Genomic DNA, 24,103 nt, shown 5'->3' with positions numbered 1-24,103 from the left:
AGTTCAGCCTCATATGCCTGCATGACTTTGAAATATTTTTCCATTTAATTTAATATTTTCTTAAAAGCCAGACTTTATATAATCTAATTTAAAGGCCCTGAATTGCATAAAAGCACATAACTAAAAAAATATTTGTGGAATTACCATTTTCCCGGATAAATACCAAAAAACTATACTTCCTGAATTACATCTGTTTTTACAAGTTTAGTTTTCCTGAATCTACAGATTTTTTCAGGTAAAATGATTTCAAACAATTGTGAGGAGGTTAAATTTTTTCTAGTCACTTAGGACACAGTTATGTCTCGTTTTCTGTTTGCTTTGAGAGAGTCTCAGACAAAAACAGGTAACTCTGACTTGTGTGAGAATATTCTGTCGTATTTTTATAGAAAATATTCATGAGGTGTACTAGCCTAAGGCAAAGGAAGGCTATTGATTAACATGAAAAAATCTACCAGAAGGGTTAAAGCAACTAAAAGGAGCATACTGGGGGGAGACCTGGCTCAGTCTGGCACTGTCACAGAGAGAGCTTGGAGAAATCACTTCACTTCTCTGTTTCTCAGCTTTTTCGTGTGTAAATGGGAATAATAATTTCTCTCTCTTAGAGCTGTTCTCAAAATTAAACAATGTCTCTAATGTGCATGACACACAGTAAAGGCTCAATAAGCATAAGTTCTCTCCACAGCCTCTCCCCTTCCTTTGTCCGATTATAACTATCACATCTAAAATTCCCAGAAACCAGGGCCCCTGAGTGGCTCAGTCAGTTAAGTGTCCAACTTCCGCTCAGGTCATGATCTCACAGTTCATGGCATCAGGCTCTGTGCTAACAGCTCAGAGCCTGGAACCTGCTTCAGATTCTGTGTCTCTCTCTGTCTACCCCTCCCCCGCGCTCGCTCTCTCTCTCTCTCTCTCTCTCTCTCTCTTTCTCTCTCTAAATTAAAAATAAACATTAAAAAAAATTTAGGGGCGCCTGGGTGGCTCAGTCGGTTGAGTGTCCGACTTCAGCTCAGGTCATGATCTCATGGTTCATGGGTTCGAGCCCCCCGTCGGGCTCTGTCCTCACAGCTCCGTGCTGACAGCTCAGGGCCTGGAGCCTGCTTCAGATTCTTTGTCTGCCTCTCTCTCTGCTCCTCCCCTTCTCACACTCTGTCTCTCTCTCAACAATAAATAAAGATTAATTTTTTTTAATTTTTAAATAAAATTCCCAGATACCATCTCTCAGAAAGAATTGGGATGAATTCTAGTGTACAAAATCTGAATATTAAGGCAACCATGCTCCAATCACTTAGCTTCACCTTCTAACTCTACTCTTCCTTCATGACATTTATTACAGCTGAAATGAACTACTCTTACAACTACGTGTTTCATGTCTGCCCCTGTTAGGCTATGACTCCATGAGGACCATGACCATTTCTGTCTTCCATCAATGCAACCTCAGAATAGAGTTTTGTGGGTGCTCACTGAATCAGTGAAGGCCCTAGTCTTTTCTTCCAGCAATAACTGCCTTTTACCTAAATCACTGATGGCTACCACAGGCACAATTCATCATGGAAAACACAATTAAAAATAAAATTTCCAAGGGGTGCCTGGGTTGCTCAGTCAGTTAAGTGTCCAACTTCAGCTCAGGTCATGATCTCGGGGTCCATGAGTTTGAGCCCCAGGTCGGGATCTGTGCTGACAGCTGGAGATTCTGTGTCTTTAGATTCTGTCTCCCTCTCCCTCTGCCCCTTCCCTGCTCATGCTCTGTTTCTCTCAAAAATAAATTAATTTTTTTAAAAAAAATTTAATGAAAATTAAAATTTCTAAGACAAAAAAAATTCAACATGAATTTTTACCTATATATACTCAAAATAAAGTTCAACATTTCCATGTGTTTCAGATAGAATGTCTTTTTAAATGGCTTACTGTATCACATAAAATTGTTGGTCACTTCTCAAAAATATACTGATTCTATTTCAATTATTCTACATCTATTCATATGTGTAGGTTTTGCCAAAAAGATCAATTGGCAATGATCTTCCTAGAAGAACATAAACATTATTCTTTGATTTGTTGCAGGAATAGTTACTTGCAGAACCTAAAGCTGCTTCAGACTTTACTTTAAAATTTTTTTAATGTTTATTTATTTCAGAGACAGAGAGATAGAGCACAAGCAGGGGAGGGGCAGAGAGAGCCAGAGACAGAATCTGAAACAGGCTTCAGGCTCTGAGCTAACAGCACAGAGCCTGACGTGGGGCTCGAACCCACGAACCATGAGATCATGACCTGAGCTGAAGTTGGCCATTCAACTAACTGAGCCACCCAGGAGCCACCAGACTTTACTTTAAATTCAAATTTTACCTGAGACCTTTACTAAAGAAGGGGAAAAAATTATTCCATTCTTTGAGTTGTCTGCCACTGCCATTACCTATATTAAACTAAATTTAATCCATTAAAAATATTGTTTCAAAAATGATGACTGATTCTCTTTAAAAAAAAAAAAACAGAAAACTAGTAAACAATTTTCACAGAGCCCACAGCAATGTGTTTTTTATTTTTACTGCATTTTAAGTGGAAATTCCAAAGCTGTGAGAGAAACCTTATACCACGTTAGGTAAGGACCAAAGGGCTTGGCAGACTTTTGATGTATATAAAGGAATGACATGGAAAGATGTTTGTTGGAACAGCAATGGTGAAAACTGTTTAGTAAAGGGAATTCACAGCAGGAAGGCTTGCCAGAACTAGGTTTAAGGATGTGAATACTCAGGATAGGATTAATGTTAAATATTCCTTTAAGTCTTTTATTTATTAGGTATTTATATTTTGTCAGACACTTTATTAAGCATTTTATTTTTTCCCTTTAATTATAACCAAAACCCAAAAGGAATAAACCTTCCCAAAGAGGTCAAAGAGCTGTACGTTGAAAACTATAGAAAATTTATGAAAGACATTGAAGAAGACAAAAAGAAATGGAAAAATATTCCATGCTCATGGAAGAACAAATACTGTTAAAATATCTATACTACTCAAAGAAATCTACACATTCAGTGTAATCCCTATCAAAATAAAACTAGAATTTTTCACAGAGCTAGAACAAACCATTCTCAAATTTGTATGGAACCAGAAAAGACCCAGAATAGCCAAAGCAATCTTGAAAAAAAACAAAAAACAAACAAACAAAGCTGGAGGCATCATAATTCCAGACTTCATGCTGTATTACAAAGCTGTAATCATCCAAATTGTATGATCCTGGCACAAAAACAGACATACAGATCAATGGGAAAAAAAAGAGAACCCAGCAATGTACCCACAAATGTATGGCCAATCTTCGACTAATCTTCAACAAAGCAGGAAAGAATAACCAATGGAAAATTTTCTTCAGCAAATGGTGTTGGGAAAACTGGACAGTGGCACGCAAAAAATTAAACTGGACCACTTTCTTACACCATACACAAAAATAATTCAAAATAGATGAAAGACCTAAATGTAAGACAGAAAACCATCAAAATCCTAGAGGAGAAAACAGGTAGCAACCTCTTTGACCTCAGCCAGAGCAACTTCTTGCTAGACATGTCTCTGGAGACAAGAGAAACAAAAGCAAAATTAAACTATTGGGACATCATTAACATAAAAAGCTTCTGAACAGCAAAGGAAACAATCAACAAAACTAAAAGGCAGCCTATGGAATGGAAGAAGATATTTGCAAATGACTTATCTGATAAAGGGTTAGTATGCAAAATCTATAAAGAACATATCAAACTCAACACCAAAAAACAAACAAACTAGTTAATAAATGGGTAGAAGAGGGGAACCTGGGTGGCCCGTTGGTTAAGCATCCAACTTCAGCTCAGGTCATGCTCTCGCAGTCCATGAATTCAAGCCCCACATTGGGCTCTGTGCAGACACCTCAGAGCCCAGAGCCTCCTTTGGATTCTTTGTCTTCATCTCTCTCTACCCCTCCCCCACTCATGATTTGTCTCTCTCTCTCTGTCTCTCAAAAATAAGTAAATGTTTAAAAAATTTTTTTAAAAAAGAAAGAAATGGGTAGAAGACATGAATAGACAATTTTCCAAAGACATCCATATGGCTAATAGACACATGAAGAAGATGCTCAACATCACTCATCATCAGGGAAATACAAATCAAAACCACAATGAGTACCACTTTATGCCTGTCAGAATGGCTAAAATTAACAATTCAAGAAACAACAGATGACGGGGAGAAGGGGGAGAGAGGGGAAAACTTTTATACTGTTAGAAAGAATGCAAACTGGTGCAGCCACTCTGGAGAATGGTATGGAGGTTCCTCAAAAAGTTAAAAATAGAACTACCCTACAACCCGGCCTTTGCACTACTAGGTAGTTATCCAAAAGATACAAAAATGCTAATTTGAAGGGGCACACGCTCCCCAATGTTTATAGCAGCACTGTCAACAATAGCTAAATTATGGAAAGAGCCCAAATGTCCCTCAGTGGATGACTAGATAAAAGATGTAGCACACACACCCACACACACACACACACACAATGGAATATTACTCAGTGATCAAAAAGAGAGAAATCTTGCCATTTGCAACAATGTGGATGGAACTATAGTGTATTATGCCAAGTGAAATAAATCTAAGACAAATACTCATATGTGGAATTTAAGAAACAAAACAGATGAACATAGGGGGAAGAGAAATAAAACTAAAGTAAGATAAAATAAGAGAGGGAGGCAAACCATAAGAGACTCTTAACTATAGAGAACAAACTGAGAGTTGCTCAGTGGGTGGGGGGATGGGTTAAATTAAAGAGGGCACTTGTTGGAATTAGCATTGGGTGTTATATGTAAGTAATAAATTACTAATTTTTTTAATGTTTATTTACTTCTGAGAGATAGAGCATGTGCAGGGTGGGGCGGGGGCAGACAGGGAAAAACAGAAACCAAAGCAGGCTCCAGGCTCTGAGCTGTCAGGACAAAGCCCAACACGTGGCTCATACACACAAATCATGAGATCATGACCTGAGCCTAAGTCAGACACTTAACCAACTAAGCCACCCAGGCACCCCAACCAAATTCTACTCCTGAAACCAATACTACATTATATGTTAACTAATTTGAATTTAAATTTAAAAAAAAATCAAAAAAATAATTCTTATTTTAAAAAATGATTCCATAATTTAAGAATAATTATGCTTATTCTGTAGATGAGGAAATGGAGACCCTGTTAACAAAGTAAAATACCTGGGATCTTAAATGTATCTTTTTCCAAAACTTCTGGTTCTTAATCATTATGCTATGCTGACTATACAATCCTACGAGTTAGACAACCCCAAATTGAAATGCATTTCAATGGGGGAAACAATTTCAAAAGTACAAGTTTGAAAACTTCTGCTTATAAGTCACACAAATCTGGACACTTGTTGGGATGAGCACTGGGTGTTATGTGTAAGTGATGAATCACTAAATTCTATTCCTGAAATCATCATGACACTATATGTTAACTAATTTGGGTTTAAATTTTAAAAAATAATAAAAATAAGAAGTTTATTTATTTTGAGAGAGAAAGAGACAAAGCGTGAACAGGGGATTTTCTAAGATTTATTTATTGAAGAACCTAGCAGGATGGTAATGCTGATTCAAAGGACAGGGGGCCTCTGGGTGGCTCAGTTGGTTAAGCATCCGACTTCGACTCAGGCCATGATCTCATGGTTCATCGGTCTGAGCCCTGCATCAGGCTCTATGCTGACAGCTCAGAGCCTGGAGCCTACTTCAGATTCTACGTCTCCTTCTGTTTCTCTGCCTCTCCCCTACTCGCACTCTATCTCTCAAAAGTAAATAAAAACATTTTTTAAAAATAAAATAAAATCTGAGCACAGGGAATCTTAGCACATACCCCTGATACACCTGCCTTCTATGATCCTACTAGGGTAGTTCAACAACCACAGCAAGCATGCTGGCAGATACTATAAGAAGTCTCTGAAGTCCCAAGGTCTACTAGATCTCCAAGGAGACCATGGCTTCTTTCTCCTAGAGGCAGATGGGAGCCAAAGGCGGGGGGGGGGGGGGCGGTAATCATAAAGAAAGAGAACAGCTTCTCTTCAAGGCCCAAGACAGAAACCTCAGTTTTGTTGGCTTTCCAAAGGGTTACAGCCAGCAAAAGTCAATGGAGACCATTAATCATCGAACAATAAGAGAAAGTTTCTCCTGGGCACTTGCTACATGGAATCCCTGGGTCATGAATACAGTCCCATTTATCCCAGTTGTCCTAGAAGATAGCTAGTCACATGAAAAAACTAAATTGCTCACAGTCTCAGTAATAAGAAGACTGTTCTTACACCTTATAAATCTTAGAGCAGAGGGGTACCTGGGTGGCTAAGTCGGTTAAGTGCCTGACTTCAGCTCAGGTCATTATCTCAGCGTCCATGAGTTAGAGCCCTGCATCAGGCTCTGTGCTGACAGCTCAGAGCCTAGAGCCCGCTATGGATTGTGTGTCTCCCTCTCTCTCTGTCCCTCCCCCACTCACACTGTCTCTCTCAAATATAAATAAACATTAAAAAATTTTTTTCTGGCTATTATATCTTCTAACATGTTATTATTTGTGTATATTAGGATCTTTCAACCTTGGCACTGCACTAATGACATTATGAGACAAGTAATTCTTTTTTGGGGGGGTGGGGGAGAGGCTATCTCATGCATTTTAAGATATTCAGCAGATCTCTGGCATCTACCCATTAGATGCTGGTATCACTACCATCCCCAGTCATGAAAACCCAAAATACTTCCAGACATGATCATATGTCACATAGGGCTGGGGGGGGTGGGGGGGTCAGTTAAGAAACACTGGCATATATGAAGGCTGTTGCTTTTTGTGTGCAAATTATGTATCTCACAATGAATCTGTGTCCTAAAACATTTCAGAAATAAGCCAAGAGTAAGGCAGGAGTCCAAAATATCATCTTTACTACTAGAAAAATTATTACAGAACACAGCTCTTAACTATATGTTTTTGGGGCTTTCTAATGTTAAACCCTCAATTAGACATAGACCACTCGGTGCCCCCACCAAGTCGCAGGTAGCAGAGGCAAACCACAGGCTCCCCCAGGTAAGACAGATCCTTCTCACTGCCTGGAAGAGAGAAAATCAAGATCTGTGCTGCTTTCACAGGCTCTTTCCATTGAGAATGTGGGGAGAGAGAGGTTTCATTACTCAGTTTTTCCCTTAGAACTCCTCTAACAGATTAAGAGGGAAGAAGAAAAAAATCAAGAATAGGGAATAAATGTGCCCTTGGACATAAAGACATCACTCAGTATCTCTCCCAGTAATGACTGAGAGTCAACAAAAGTGTCTCCTAGCTTCAGGAACAAGTCAACGGATTTCTGAGCCACCATCTTTGCCACCCATGCCCTCCACGAGAAGGCTGCTCTGTGGAAGACGGCTGTCACACTCCCGGCAGCCCAGACCCTCAGCATACTAACTTGCATTCTAGAGCTCAAAAGTGTATGATACTTTGTTTCCCAGGCTGTAAATGAGCCTAACTTTTCCCCAAAGTATCACCACGTCCCCATAACATGGTTCCTCATCTACTTCTCTCCTTGGGACTCAAAACCACTTCCATAAACCAGTCAGAGAAACAGGCTTCATTCCATCACTTGGTCCTCATCATCTTGGTCTCTTCTTTTTTGTTTTTTTTTTTCCCCCAACTTGGTTTCTTCTTACCAAGAATCCATAAAGAATAACACTTCTTTGTCCCCCTTTAGTTACCAATCCTGCACCAGAAGCAGTAGGAATTTTCCAAATAAATGTCCCAAAGCATTATTACATCACCAATTCCACAAACAACCAAACTCTGAATCTTGTTTTTACTACTTATGAAACACAACTACTTTCAAAGGTGTGCACTATTTAAAATGTGTCCTTAGTAATTCAACAGGAGTTATGAAGCATTTACCACCTGCAGGCATTACGCCACAGCACTGATGACAAGACCTCCACTGACATGTATTCTGGAGTTAAAACCATTCTCTTGTGTATGTCTTGACACACGAGAATGGCACGTTTTAGAATCAGTATATATGTGCCTACCCACAATCCTATAAGATGCTGTTAGTATGTCAGGCCATTTGGCAACTCAGACTCCTTTTTATATGTTCTACCTCTCTGAAATTTAGAACTTTAACAGCTCACTATCTAAGCTTCAGGCAGACCAAATCACAGAAATAGCAATGAGAATTCTGGATAATGCCCTATCATCAAATTCCTGAAGAATTAAAGCCAACCTGCCACTTTGAGTTTCTGCCCATGGATGGCTGGGAGGGATGGTGACCTTCTCTTCCCAAATCCGTCCCTTTTAGAAATCATTAGACTGAAAGCACTCACCAGAAGCTTTATGTAGTAGCTTATAAATTACTTTAATATCATTTCCTTAAAACACATACCAAGCCCATGTTTGTTAAATAATTTGAAACACACATATGTTTGGCTAGTAATACAACAAACATGAATTCACACAAAAAGAGAATAGAAGCTGTTCTACAAGTTAGTGCCAATTTAGGCCCTGAGTTTCCTGGCAGTCACAGAAATAAAAGGAAAGATGATGAATCACTTATCTGTTACTGACCTTGAGGAATTTTCCTGTAAATATTTGTTAAGAACATTCAATTACATGAAAAATGTACTCAGTCTGTCAGAGCAGGAGGCGGTGGCTGTGTTGGGCAGAGTGAGGAACAGTGGTGAAGGGTGTGGACAGCAGTAAAAGTATGTACTCAAGAAACAGTTCTGCAAAATATGCAGGACTGTTCTTTATAATACCATTGCTTTAAATGGTAACAGCTAAGGGCTTTATTATTGTGTGCATTTGATACAGTCTTCTTTTTAAATAATAATAGTGATTAAAGAGCCAGAGAAAATAATAATTTAAGTAGTCCTATATTTTTTCAATATCAACCATTTCACCCATGCTTTTGGCAGGAGTGTGATGGTGATCATTTTAAGGCAGGGCTTTCAGATTAAGCCTGATAAACAGAGGTTCTGTTTCAATTTAAATTAAAAATTATTACTACATATTGAAGTCTATGTAGTGTGTAAGATATAATGTGTGTGACAAAGACACATATGACTAGATAGAGGTATCTGATATAAAATACTCCATTTGGGGGCGCCTGGGTGGCGCAGTCGGTTAAGCGTCCGACTTCACCCAGGTCACGATCTCACGGTCCGTGAGTTCGAGCCCCGCGTCAGGCTCTGGGCTGATGGCTCAGAGCCTGGAGCCTGTTTCCGATTCTGTGTCTCCCTCTCTCTCTGCCCCTCCCCCGTTCATGCTCTGTCTCTCTCTGTCCCAAAAATAAATGAACGTTGAAAAAAAAAAAATTTTAAATACTCCATTTGGATGGGAGGCAGAGAGAGGGTAGATATGGTTTCTGAAATTAATGAACCTGACTTGTGCTCTCAGCAGGGCAGAAGAGCATTCAAATTTTTGTGAAAGTGGCAACTTTAACTTTCTTCAAAAGCCCAGATATCTTGAAACCCCAGGGCTTCACACTCTTAAGCATGGAAGAAAAAAACTTTCAAGCCATAAAAAATAACTGTGGCGAGAAAGGCCTTCTTTTTGCTCCATCAGAGTAAGTTGCTTCAGACTTGCCAGGCTGAATTATTTTATTGGAACTGTAAGTGAACATCTAGAACGGTTTTGTTTGTTGTCTTGGTTTCACTGGTAGAGTAGAATCACTTAAGTAAGACACGTCTGTTCTCATTTTTGCCCTATCATTGCCTAATGAGACTGTGGATAGGTTTATAGCCTCTCTCATCTATAAAACAGGGATAATGATAGTTCCTACTACATGGAATTATATTAGAAGATGTGGCCACCAAAGATGTCAACATCCTTATCCCTGATACACAAGACTATATTACCTTATATGGACTTTTTAGAAACAATTAAGTTAAGGACCTTGGCAAGTAGGGAGATGATCTCATATTATCCAGGTGGATCCAAAGTAATCACAAGGGGTCCTTTAGAATCAAAGAAAGAGCTGTGACCACAGAATCACAATTCAGAGCAATGGAATCACTGGCTTTAAAGATGGAGAAAGAGGCCTGAAACCTGTTTGGACTTCTGACTTCCAATTATAAGATAAAAAAAAAAAAAAAAAAAAAAACTTATTAACAACTAAGTTTGTGGTAATTTGTTTGCATGAGCCATAAGAAACTAGTCTAGGGACACCTGGGTGGCTCAGTCGGTTGAGCGTCCGACTTCGGTTCAGGTCATGATCTCGCGGTTCATGGGTTTGAGCTTCGCATAGGGCTCTGTGCTGACAACTTAGAGCCTGGAGCCTGCCTCCAATTCTGTGTCTCCCTCTCTCTCTGTTCCTCCCCCCACTCGTGCTCTCTCTCTCTCTCTCTCTCCTTCAAAAATAAATAAAAACATAAAAAAAAGAAACTAGTCTAGAATTAAATGGAAAAATACATGTGAAATGTTAGTACAATGGTGGACACACTGAAGAACTCAGTAAATGCTATTAACATGATAAATGGATGATGATAGTGCCTATTTTTGTTCTGATAATAATTTCCAGAAATTTTGACTATTAGGTTAAATTGCATGAAATTGCCAATATTTGATCATTTGTGACCTATAAAAATGATAATTTCATATGGTCCAACCAAACATTTCTAAGCTTACTATTGATTCAGGTGAATAAAAAAATCCATTAAAAAAAGATGCTTATCTCCTCCAAGTTTATCTTAATATCCCCACTTAAATTACAACAACCTCTTGGCACAAAAACAGACACTCAGATCAATGGAACAGAATAGAGAACCCAGAAATGGACCCACAAATGTATGGCCAACTAATCTTTGATCAAGCAGGAAGGAATATTCAAAGGAATGAAGACAGTCTCTTCAGCAAGTGGTGCTGGGAATACTGGACAGCGACTTGTAGAAGAATGAACTTGGACAACTTTTTACACCATCCACAAAAATAAACTCAAAATGGATTAAAGACCTCAATGTAAGACAGGAAGCCATCAAAATCCTCGAGGAGAAAGCAGGCAAAAACCTCTTTGATCTTGGCTGCAGCAACTTCTTACTCAACACATCTCTGGACACAAGGGAAACAAAGGCAAAAGTGAACTACTGGGACCTCATCAAAATAAAAAGCTTCTGCACAGTGAAGGAAACAATCAGCAAAACTAAAAGGCAACCGACAAAATGGGACAAGATACTTGCAAACGACATATCAGATAAAGGGTTAGAATCCAAAATCTATCAAGAATTTCTCAAACTCAACACCCAAAAAACAAATAATCCAGTGAAGAAATGGGCAAAAGACATGAATACACACTTCTCCAAAGAAGACATCCAGATGGCCAACCAACACATGAAAAAATGCTCATCGCTCATCATCAGGGAAATACAAATCAAAACCACAATGAAATACCACCTCACACCTGTCAGAATGGCTAACATTAACAACTCAGGCAACAACAGATGTTGGTGAGGATGTGGAGAAAGAGGATCTCTTTTGCATTGTTTGTGGGAGTGCAAGCTGGTGCAGCCACTCTGGAAAACTGTATGGAGGTTCCTCAAAAAACTAAAAATAGAACTACCCTGTGACCCAGCAACTGCACTACTAGCTATGTATCCAAGAGATACAGGTATGCTGTTTTGAAGGGGCACATGTTAATATCAGCACTATCAACAATAGTCAAAGTATGGAAAGAGCCAAAATGTCCATCCATGAATGAATGGATAAAGAAGATGTGGTATATATATATATATATATATATATATATATATATATATATATATACACACACATACACACACACACACACACACACACACACAATGCAGTATTACTCGGCAATCAAAAAGAATTAAATCTTGCCATTTGCAATTACATGGATGGAACTAGAGAGTATTATGCTAAGAGAAATTAGAGAAAGGAAAATATATGAGCTTACTCATATGAGGACTTTAAGTCACAGAACAGATGAACATAAGAGAAGGGAAGCAAAAAATAATATAAAAACAGGGAGGGGGACAAAACATGAGATACTCTTAAATATGGAGAACTGAGGGTTACTGGAGGGGGTGTGGGGGGGTGGGCTAAATGGGTAAGGGGCATGAAGGAATCTACTCCTGAAATCAGTGTTGCACTATGTGCTAACCAATTTGGATGTAAATTTAAAAAATACAATTAAAAAAAAGAAACCTTCTATTAAATCAGTAGATGGGTGAAAAAAATTACAACCTCATGAGATTGTTACAAGGATGAAACGAAATATGTAAATAAGTAACAAGAGTACTAACAGTAAGCCTAAATACAGGTTAGCCATTATTATGCTTTAAAGCTAAGTTCCAGGAGATCAGGGACTTTGTTTTATTCACTGCTATAACTTGTGCTCACGCAACAGGGTAGTTTTATAAAAAGTACTCATTAACTATCTTATGCAGGTTCTTGTAGTGCCTATCCAATATGCCTTTTTGTTAGCATTGCCATGCTGTTAAAAAGTTTTTGTCAATTGAAAATAGAACTACCCTATGACCCAGCATTAGCACTGCTAGGAATTTACCCAAGGGATACAGGAGTGCTGATGCATAGGGGCATGTGTACCCCAGTGTTTATAGCAGCCCTTTAAACTAGCCAAATTATGGAAAGAGCCTAAATGTCCATCAACTGATGAATGGATAAAGAAGATGTGGTTTATATATACAATGGAATACTACTTAGCAATGAGAAAGAATGAAATCATGCCATTTGGAGCAATGTGGATGGAACTGGAAGGTATTATGCTGAGTGAAGTAAGTCAATCAGAAAAGGACAGATATCATATGTTTTCACTCATATGTGGATCTTGAGAAACTTAACAGAAGACCAGGGGGGAAAGGGAAGGGTAAAAAAATAGTTACAAACAGAGAGGGAGGGAGGCAAACCACAAAACACTTTTAAATACAGAAAACAAACTGAGGGTGGGTGGGGGGTGGGGGAGAGGGGAAAGTGGGTGATGGGCATTGAGGAGGGCATTTGTTGGAATGAGCACTGGGTGTTGTATGTAAGCCAATTTGACAATAAATTATATTCATAAAAAATAAAATAAACATTAAAAAATTAAAATTAAAAAAATAAAAAGTTTTTGTTGGGGGCACCTGGATGGCTCAGTCAGTTGAGCACTGAACTATTGATTTCAGCTCAGGTAATGATCCCAGGGTATAGGATCAAGCCTTGAGTTGGGCTCCATACTGAACTTGGAGACTACTGGTATTCTCTCTGTCTCCCTCTACCTCTCTCCCTACCCCTCTCAAATTCAAATAAAAAGTTTTTGTTGGATTAAAAATTATCACTTGGGTCACATTTGGTCAAGTATTCTGTTTCTCTTTGCATGACAATTTTTCTCCTTCTGTGTCTTACACATCATGTGTATTTTTTTATAGTACCTTACCACAGGGGCTTAAGAAAAATTGTTTTCAGGGGCACCTAGATGGCTCAAGTTGAAGTCGTCAGACTTCAGCTCAGGTCATGATCTTGCCTCGCCTTTAAGAGTTCAAGCCCCACATTGGGCTCTGTCTTGACAGCTCAGAGCCTAGAGCCTGTTTCAGATTCTGTGTCCACCCCCCTGCCTCTCTCTCTCTCTGTCCCTCCCCCCGCCACCTCAAAAATAAACTTTAGAAAAAGAAAATTATTTTCACTGTTTTACTGACACAAATAACAATGTATTTTAACAAAGGTGTCTTCTTTCTGCCTCCATCCTGGTTAAATGAAATACAATAACCCACATCTACTTCATTCATACCAGTGTGGAAATAAACCAGAAATCTAAAGGTACAAAAATACAGCAAGCATGTTATTGCCCACCAATACACAAATGCTCCCTCACACTTCCCTGCCCCCCTCTTGCTAGGTAATGCCACATGACCCATGGTTATGGGTCTGTGGAAGGAAATGGTAAAGTGGTATGGGCATCTTCTGGACCAAAGCATTTCAAAGTCCATATGGGACACCTCAACTCTCAACCTTCATCAAAGAAGCCACATATTTCAGCAGTGCAGCTTCAAGAAGCAGAGCCTCCTTGAGCTTATGATGCTTCGCAACAGTGAGAAGCAATGCCACACACACTCTCATTAGGCTACTAGCATAAGCGAGAACTTAGTTTCACGTGTGGCAAGCCACTGAGATTTTAACATTGTTACCTTAGGCCACTGTTATTTGAATAAAAAGAAAAATATGTATATTTAATAATGCAATGATCCAGATTATGAGTCGATTAGTAATTAGTTGTCCTTACTCTTATAAAAACAATTATTTTCAAAATAACTTTAAAGAAAGAAAGTTAGAGAGCAGATTGAAGATATACTGAAAAAGCAGGAGCCAACAAAAAAGCATTGGATAGCATAAATCAGACAACATCCATCAGAGATAAAGTTAGACAAAAAATGAAATTTATGCCACTGGTTCAGACATAACACATAGAAAGAAACACTGTATTCTAGGTTTCATAATGCCAGAGAACACATACCTTGTTCAACATTAATGGATACTGTATGTTTTTATGTACTATTAATGCTCATGTTAGAATTATAGACAGATGTTCACCAGCTGACAATATAACTTTTGAGAATGTCAAATAGATATCATGTGAAATACTAGACCATGAAAATGATACTCTTTATCAGTGGTTCTCAAACTATAATGTGAATGAATACGAATCACCTAGAGATTGGGTGAAAAATGCAGATTCCTGAGCCCTGCCTCCAGCTATTCGTATACACTGTGTCTAAAGAAATGCCACCCCACTGGCAATTTTAGCAAACATCCAGGTGACTCTGATGTAAGTGGTCCATTTACCAAAACTTTGAAAAAAGTATCCTTTACTAGGATTCCATTAGTAACTGGTTCCAACATAAGTGTAAAACATACTCTCTATATATACTCTGAGGCTTGCCCTTCCCCTTAAATTTGTTTTATTAGAATTAATTTTAATATTATGGGGCACCTGGGTGGCTCAGTCAGTTAAGCATTCAACTTCGGATCAGGTCATGATGTCGTGGTTTGTGAGTTCAAGCCCCGCGTCAGGCTCTGTGCTAACAGCTCAGAGCCTGGAGCCTGCTTCAGATTCTCTGTCTCCTCCTCTCTCTGCCCCTCTCATGCTCATGCTCTCTGTCTCTTAATAATAAATAAACATTTTAAAAAATTTTTTAAAGAATTTTAACATTATATTGGAGATATTTCTCTTTACATATATACATTTACACGTAATGTTTACATACATATATTTTTATATGTAACATTTATTTATATATTATAGTATTTATTTATATATATATATATTTTATATGTAACATATATAATGTTTTCTTACACTTTAACTGATCTCTACATATTTCTTCCAGTAGCTTGAATGTTTATTTGATTAAAACAATCAAAAACATTTTTCTAACAAGTACCTATTTCTAGAAGGATGGGGTTTCATGTTTACTATTAGTGATGGCATATTTTAAAGACTTTTCTTATTGTCTGTTCAATTAGAACAATTTATGAGGATTAAATGACATACCATATTTAAAATAATTAGAAGTATGTTTAGAATATAATAAGCCTGAATAATACTAGATATTATTATTCACTAGAACATAAGTCTCATGAGAGTAGAGACTGCCTATGTTTTATCTACTGCTTTAACTTCTGCTCCAACACTTAGAGTACACTTGATAAATATCTGTTGGTTGGTTGGTTGGTTGGTTGTTTGGATGGATGGATGGATGGATGGATGGATGGATGAACGGGACTATAACTATGCTTATTACTATCACCTACTTGGGTAGAAACCATTCAAAAGTTTGAGGGTTAAATCCTCACACCTGGTGCTATTTTTTGGGGGAGGGGGGGTGTTTCACCATTTGTCTTCCCTTCCTTGCTCTTCTCACCCTCATCCTCACATTTTCACCACCCCAGCCAAGACACATAGTCCTTTTCATGCAATGTTTTCACAGGATGACGTTTCAGAGTTGCCTCCATCTAGACTTCCCTGAAGTGGAAAGACTATTGTTCGAACCTGAGATGTTGCTCAGCGTCACAGAATGCACGCACACACACAAGGCTAAGAACCAGTGGGTCCAGACGCTCAGCCTCAGGTGTGCCGGGAATCTGGGAGGTCATCCCGCACCTGTGTGGAGTTCAGCAGTCTCTAGTAGTGAACACACAATTGTAAGCCTGCAAGTTTGGACTCACAGGATGCTCCTTAGACCATGAGCATATGGCAACCTGGCAGAATAATGGGCTGCCACAGCCAAACATCACGGAGTGTCAACAACCATCTCTGGGCTGCTGAGGAAATAACAAAGTTGTGCAGAACATTAGCTTAAATTTTTTCCAAGCTTCTATAGATGCCAGGCAGCTGGATTAAAAAAGATTTTGATTAAAAAATGTATAAGCCCTTCCAAAAAAAACCACATCAAATGCATACTATCAAAGGCTGCAACACTTCATCTAAAGAAATCTTGACTTGCTACACAAGTTACAACACATCTGCTAGTAATTATTACAATGATTTTATTCCCTAATTTTGAATAATGACCGTGTTCCTACCTTTTAAACCACAGATATACATTGTACATGACATTAATGTTACATTTGTTTCTCATTATACGTGTTTCTCATTAACAACTAATTAGTCCTGATTTTCTCCCCTTAAATTATGTAGTATTAAAAGAAATAGACCTTAAAAAATGTCAACAGCAGTCAGAGTTAAGTCAATATTAAAGAAACAAACAAGGCTGACCTATAGTTAACCTTGCAAGCAAGAGTAAAAATTGACCAAATTGCATGTTTAAATTAACCAAAAAAGAGTGTGGAAAAAAAACAAAACAAAAAGAAAAACACGTTTCACACTACATTTTCCTTTGTGGAGAAAAAAAAATTAAATACACTGCATTTGGGATGAAACTGGATTATATTAGATTCGAACCATGAAAATGTTTTTATCCTTCTTTCCTGAGTTGATGATCTGAACAATGTAGGTTTTTTAAACAAAGAAAAAAATTGCTTTCAACTAATTATGCTGCAATTTTTAAATTTTAATATGTAAAATGTTATTTTTTATCTTTTTAATTCAAGTATAATTAACATACAGCTTTATATTAGTTTCAGGTGTACAACAGAATGATTCCACAATTCCATGCTTTACTCTTAATGTTATATTTTAAAATGCTATTTTTAAACTCTAAAACATCGACTGCCAAACTAAAAGATCCTAATCTAGTTAGACAATTTTAAACAATATGTTGGTATGATAAAACTGGAGAAAAAGTTTTTCTATTTTTCTTTGTCGTAAATTCTAAAATGTGTCACTTGTTAAAAATAAAGGTTATAATATTCATCCCCTATGCCTGACTATACTAAATTTTCAAATACTATCAGAACCCTGTGATGCCATGTCTAGCCCAGTAACAATTTTAAATAAATTTTAAAATTGTCCTAATTATTTGACTAGAAGCAGAATAGTTCTAATTACTTACCCAGCCAGCAACACGGCATCATGGGAAGAGACGTCTATAGTTGTACAGCTTCCTGTAGTGTGAGAAGGTACAGGTTCGGCACGTCCCAGATTTTCCCTCCCCGTCAAGGGTTTATAGTAAAATAGTCCTGACATTGACGTCTCAAAGACCCAACAGCTGAAACCACCCTAACAAGGTATTAACACAGCAACATGCTCCATAAACTGTTACCACCTGGAACGGGGGGGGGGGAGAGAGGTGAGGCATGGGAGCAAGAGACTGAAGAAGTCATTTCACAGTTGGAAGGGACAGGAAACACAATAAGAAGTTAAAGAATATGAATTTAATGGGAGTTTTTTGTCTAATTGTTTTATTTGGGGAACGAAGTCAGATACAGAACAATGTTCAAGCAATGTATTAGCTACTCAAAGCACTTGGAGCTATTTTATATTTTCCCTTTCAGTGAATCACAATCTAGACCTGGGAAAAGTGCCTTTTTTTTTCTGTTGTCTCAAAAAAATTTTGAAACTTCTTTCTTTAACAATATTCTCCAAAATGTTTTATGAAAACAAATAAAAAGGAGGAGGAGGAGAAAGAAGAAGGACTCCAGTATTCAAAACTTGAAGCAAATGAATTAAACAGATAAGGCAGTCTTAATTCTAACCATGACCTACACCAGTGTTTCTCAAACCGTAATAGAATCACCAGGTATGAGAATCACCTGGATATCTTGCTGCACTGCTACTTAGGATTCAGTAGGTCTGGAATGGGGTTTGAGAGTCTACATTTCTCAAAGGGTCCTCAGTGACGCTGATGCTGCTGGTCTGTGGGCCACGCTTTGAGCCACAATGACCTAGAGTTCCCTGAATGTTGACAGGAGTCTCTACTAGATGGATTCATTCCAACAGAAATTGTAATTGGTCTGTTTTACTCTAAGGTGTCTAAAGAAGACTTAATAACAGGCTCAGGCAATTAAGCGTCTGAGTGTTGATTTGGGCTCAGGTCATGATCTCAACGTGAGATTGAGCCTCGTGTTGGGCTCCATGCTGGACGTGGAGGCTGCTTAAGCTTCTCTCTCCCTCTCCCTCTCCCTCCCCCACTCTCTCTCTCAAAAAAATAAAATAGCTGGCTGACTTTACTGTGTGATTTCTTAATTATTTCTCTTTTGTATACTATTGGTCATAGCTTTCATGTTTCCTGTATATTCTGCATATTGGTTATTTGATTATTGATAAAACATTCAAAACTTATTCCCTCTTATTTTAGAAGAAAGAAGGCAGTTTCAAGCTGACTGGTCAGATAATCAGGCTCGCTAACAAGCCAGCACTGGCCACACCTAAAAAAAGCAAAATGTTAGGGGGTGCCTGGGTGGCTCAGTCAGTTAAGCCTCCGACTTCAGCTCAGGTCATGATCTCACAGTTCATGAGTCCGAGCCCCACATCAGGCTCTGTGCTGACAGCTTGGAGCCTGCTTCGAATTCTGTGTCTCCCTCTCGTCTCTGTTCCTCCCCCACTCATGCTCTGTCTCTCTCTCTCCCTCTCTCTCCTTCAAAAATAAAAACATAAAAAAAAAGCAAAATGTTAGGTGAAATGACGTCTCTAGGACTAAGAAAAAAAAGTGTGTACTTATATGGCAGAAATCATATTTGGGGTACTGATTCTTGTTCCTGCTAAATATCCCTGGGGTAAAAATACTGACAACAGCTAAATGCCAACATTCATTTACTCCAACCTTAAAAAAAAAAAAAGAGAGAAGTTGCATAATTTGTATGTGTCATCTCTGTAGAACTTCTGCATGTAGACTATATGGAAGGAAAATTTTTAATGTAGCCTTTTGGCACAAAGTGAGGTTTTGCAAAAAGAGGGGAGAGATTAATCTGTATCTATATTAATCTATATTAATCTATTAATCTATATCTATAACTATACTAACCGATATCTAGATCTCAGGTATATTGGTTTCTTCCTATGTATGCTTGCAAAAAAGAAAACTCTGTGTAATAGCAAACTTGAACAATAGCCTTGATGAGAAGCCCTATTCTCATGTCCTGTGCAGTCCTAAAAATTCAGAACCGTAAGAAAGAAACTCCCCTACAGGCAGTAGGAAATGGATGGAACAACCAGCAGGTAGTAACAATTAAAAATTAGGAAACTTTCAAAAAAGGCTAATTCCACATGAATCCAAATATTCAGTCTTTTCACTGGGAATAAGTATCAACCCATGTGTTTGACCAGAAGTTGTAAAAACTAGCAGCTGGCCTAAATTAGTTTGTCAGCCAGTCATTTTGGTGTCACGTAGGCACAAATATGATATGAAAGGTAAATAGATGAAATAAACTATTGTTGTGTTTATCTTCTTTATTGTTATCAAAGGTTAATGAAAGATGCTATGAAAGAAAACCGATAAGAAAAGGATAAGACCACATGACAAACTAAATTTACAAGAGTGAATAAGAAGAAAGCACTCACACTACTCATGTGGGCAGAGTAGAGAGGCCACTGCAATGGAAGTGTTCCACCAGCGAGCCAGACAGGTGAAGAGCAAAGAATAGCAGGAAATGGAAGGAAGGAGAGAAGGGATTCGTGTATCTGAGCAGGGACAGAGCGATATTAACATTTTGAAATATTAAAAAGTCAAATCAGGGAGCGCCTGGGTGGCTCGGTCGGTTAAGCCTCCGACTTCGGTTCAGGTCATGATCTCACAGTCCGTGAGTTCGAGCCCCGCGTTGGGCTCTGTGCTGACGGCTCAGAGCCTGGAGCCTGTTTCAGATTCTGTGTCTCCCTCTCTCTCTGCTCCTCCCCTGTTCATGCTGTGTCTCTGTCTCAAAAATAAATAAACGTTAAAAAAAAAAAGTAACTGCTTTCTAAAAAAAAAAAAAATCAAATCAGAAATCCAAAATCCTTAATATTTTACCCTAAGTAAAATCTGTGTATTAATGCAAGGGCTATCGCAGGGAAGGGGAAAAAATGAAGTTGGAGTCTTTTGAAAAATCTTCATCACATAATTTAGGCAATGAAATTCTGTGAAATTTAACAAAGCAAGTTATCTTTGAATAGCTGAGTTCCCTTTATTAAACTCACTGAAACTACAGAATCAAAAGAACATCTCATGTATGTAAGTGATGAATCACTGAATTCTACTTATGAAACCAATATTGCACTGTATGTTAACTAACTAAAATATAGGCGGGGGAAGCGCACATCTCACAAACACCATATCACACTGAAGATATGCTGTTCTCATAAATGTGGACAGCACTAGTCACAGGACATGTCTAACATCTGCTTTCTTTTGATTAAAACCACAATTTAAAATACCATCTCAAATGGACAACCCAAAGTCTAGGTCTAAAACTAAAATCCTACTTTGGGGTGAATGAATACATTTTTAAACCAAAATTAATTTAAAATATTAGCCCCAAACAGATACTTATTGAGAATCACTTTCTTTTTCTGCAATATAATGTTCTCCAAAGTAATGCAGTAGAATAAAAGATGTACTTAGGATAATATCATTCATTTTTTAACACCCCCCCTTTTAAATGTACCCCTTCTTAATACTTTTTAATCCACTTATTCGCTGAAAAATAAATGGGTGGAGGGTGCCGCAGGGGAGCACCAAGCAGTAATTTAATTTTAGTCTTACAGTGACATCTAGTGGTGAACACTGGGTAATCTATTGCAATTAAGTGTAAAAATAGAAATTGCTGTGTTGTAAATGAGAGGTTATTTCAATGAGTATCTCCCTATTTCTCCTATTTCTATGTAAGCATCCAAAGCCCTCACCTGACTCTGCTTCTACCAGCCTGTGTGTGTGGGTTTTTTTTAATTTTTTTTAAAAAAATTTTTTAACATTTATTTATTTTTGACACAGAGAAAGACAGAGCATGAACGGGGAAGGCGCAGAGAGAGAGGGAGACACAGAATCGGAAGCAGGCTCCAGGCTCTGAGCCATCAGCCCAGACCCCGACGCGGGGCTCAAACTCACGGACCGCGAGATCGTGACCTGAGCTGAAATCGGACGCTCAACCGACTGAGCCACCCAGGCGCCCCACCCTGTGTGTTCTTTTGAAGACTTAGTTTTATATTGTGTTTAGTACCTGACGATTGGTTCGTCTCTCTTGCCTCTATGAGACAAATACAAATCAAGGCTTGTGTTTGCTCTATTCACGTTCTTTACCCATACCTTATGTTACAAATGTACAACGTGGGTGATTCATAATAAATATTCAACGTGCAGGAAAATTTTTTAAACACACAAGTGCACCAATCCTGCATAATAACAATCTCCTTTTGCTTTCTCCCTCCTTGTGAGCAACTGAGCAAACCTAAGGACAGATTCCTTAGCCTGTCTCTATTCAGCCTTTCTCTCCTTGGCTTCACCACACTGCAGAAGTTAAGAGCATGAAAACTGAAGTCAAGTAGATCTGCATGTTATTCCTATGTCTTAAATATTACCTGTGTGGTCAGAAAACACTGTTTAACCTTCATAGGTTTCAGCTTCCTCATTGAAGAAACAAGCTAGTCCCAACCTCATAGAGATTAAATTAAATGACGTATGAAAAGCACCATAAAGTTTGTGTTATATAAAGTGTTTAATATGTTTGGTAATTTGCTTTGGTAACCTTCTTCTACTAGATACACAACCAGCCAAATGTCTTCCCAATTCCCAAATATTCTGTGTATACTCCACACCATGTAACTTTACCCATGCTGTTCCCTTTGCTTTTGGAATACTCCTTCAAGGGATAACTCAAGTGTATCTCCTTCATGAAGATTCCCTCAGTACGCCTCTTCTGCTCTAATGTCTCCTTTCTCTGCTTTGGAGCAATGATTGAGTTCATGAAATGACTCATCTGGTTTCACTAATAACCCCTCCCCACCGGACTTTAAGATACTTTGAACAAGACTCCAAATCAAAGTAAGTCACTGAACAATTTCATGGAATAGGCACTCAGTAGTCACCAGCCTTTACAACCTTGACAATAGCTGGGAAGTGGATAAGTTCAGATGTGTAGCATCTCCTTAAGCAGAAATATAAATGCTAGCCTTCACTCCAGAGTCAACTCACAGAGCCAGTTTTATTTGATGAAAATGGGATTTTCAAATAGTTGAAGGTAAATGAAGAATAGGGGCCTTCAAGTCATTATTCATGGAAGCTGGTCTCCCTGACTCCTCGTATCAGGTAGAGACCTCTGGTAGCACACCTCATCTCTTGCCCCATTCTCTTTCCATGAATCAGGAGTAACTGAAGCACTTGGTGGGTGGTGTTAATTTATGAAGATCTGTAAGGGATGAAGATCAGAGATTTTGGTTCCTGATGCCGCAAATCAATGCAAACCAGGGATCCAGGCAAATGGAACTCCCGTAAACACCGCCACTTTCCTCCCTTGAAGTGTGCTGTCCCACATGCTATAATCCAAAGCGTGAAGGCAGATGTGGAGAAGTGTCAATGGATCATTTCTAAAGCACTTTCTCCAGGGGCGCCTGCGTGGCTCAGTCAATTAAGTGTCAGACTTTGGCTCAGGTCATGATCTCCTGGCTTGTGACTTCGAGCCCCCCACTGGGCTCTGTGCTGACAGCTCAGAGCCTGAAGCCTGCTTCAGATTCTGTGTCTCCTCTCTCTCTGCCCCTTCCCCGCTCGCTCTCTCTCAATCTCTCTCTCTCTCTCTCAACAATAAACATTTAAAAAATTTAAACCACTTTCTCCAAAAGCTTCATCTGGAGTTGGGGGTGAGGGGGGAAGCAATGTTTTTAAGTCTGTACTTTCTACCCAGTATCGAGCTCTCAACTAAACTCAGGCAAAGGAAGAGTATCAAATTAGCCTTTTTAAACCCTACCAAGTTGCATCCATGACTTTTACTCTTCTATTTTCCGCTTGCCCCAGACTTTTGAACAAAGTACGATGATTTTGAAGAAAGACAGTATCTGTCCCTGTAATTGCATGACCCTGCCTTGCTCTCCTCACCCTATTCCCAGCCTCTCTGAATTCTAACAATTATAACCTGTCACACTGTAGTGCCCCCTCGCTCTGGCAAGAGAAAAGGTTTTGGTGCCAGCATTTAAGCAGGATGTAAGGAAGACCAGAGTCCTTTCTTAGAACTGGACTGGCAGAAAGGGGTTCTTACTAGGCTAAGTCTAGGAGGTAGGACTCTGGGGCTGCCAGCGGGCGTCTTCTCCATTATTTGAAAAGGGTTTCTATGCAGAACAAAGCCTATCAGAGACCAGCAGAGATAAAAGCTGGGTAGGAAAAGAGAGTCCAGAGGTTCTAAGACCCATTCCAGGATGTGGGGTTCTAGTTCCTTTCGCTATTCCTTCAGGCATGTGAGCTATTCCAGCTGTAAGAGCTATGACATTTCCTTCCTGCTCCAAGTAATTTGAATTGAACTTTTTTCACAGATCCAAAAGAACCTTTAACAATTTTAGGATCTCATCATTAAAGGTTCTTTAAGGTCTATTATTATCACACACACACACACACACACACACACACCCTTTTCCTGAATTAGTTCAGCTGGTCTAATGCTTCAAACCTTCAGTTCCAGGAAGGCAGATGTTCTTACCTATAGAGGTAACTATTGTCCCATGACAAATGGAAGAGTATTTAATAGAGTGACACATGAGGAATTGCTACAAACTATCACAACTTTC

General features: G+C 38.7%; 1 long non-coding RNA gene across 1 annotated transcript in view; it reads right to left on the bottom strand.

Annotated features, from left to right (window-relative positions):
• The window catches only part of LOC123379097, a 256,416-nt gene extending 237,524 nt beyond the window's left edge, over positions 1 to 18,892 (bottom strand). The window contains exon 1 of the long non-coding RNA XR_006583085.1: positions 17,475 to 18,892. This is a non-coding gene — a long non-coding RNA (uncharacterized LOC123379097). The remainder of the gene's footprint in view (positions 1 to 17,474) is intronic.
• Between the last annotated feature and the right edge of the window lie 5,211 nt (positions 18,893 to 24,103).

Source organism: Felis catus, chromosome A1 (genome assembly GCF_018350175.1).
Source record: "Felis catus isolate Fca126 chromosome A1, F.catus_Fca126_mat1.0, whole genome shotgun sequence".
NCBI lineage: Eukaryota > Metazoa > Chordata > Mammalia > Carnivora > Felidae > Felis > Felis catus.
This window is presented reverse-complemented; position numbering and strand designations above follow the sequence as displayed.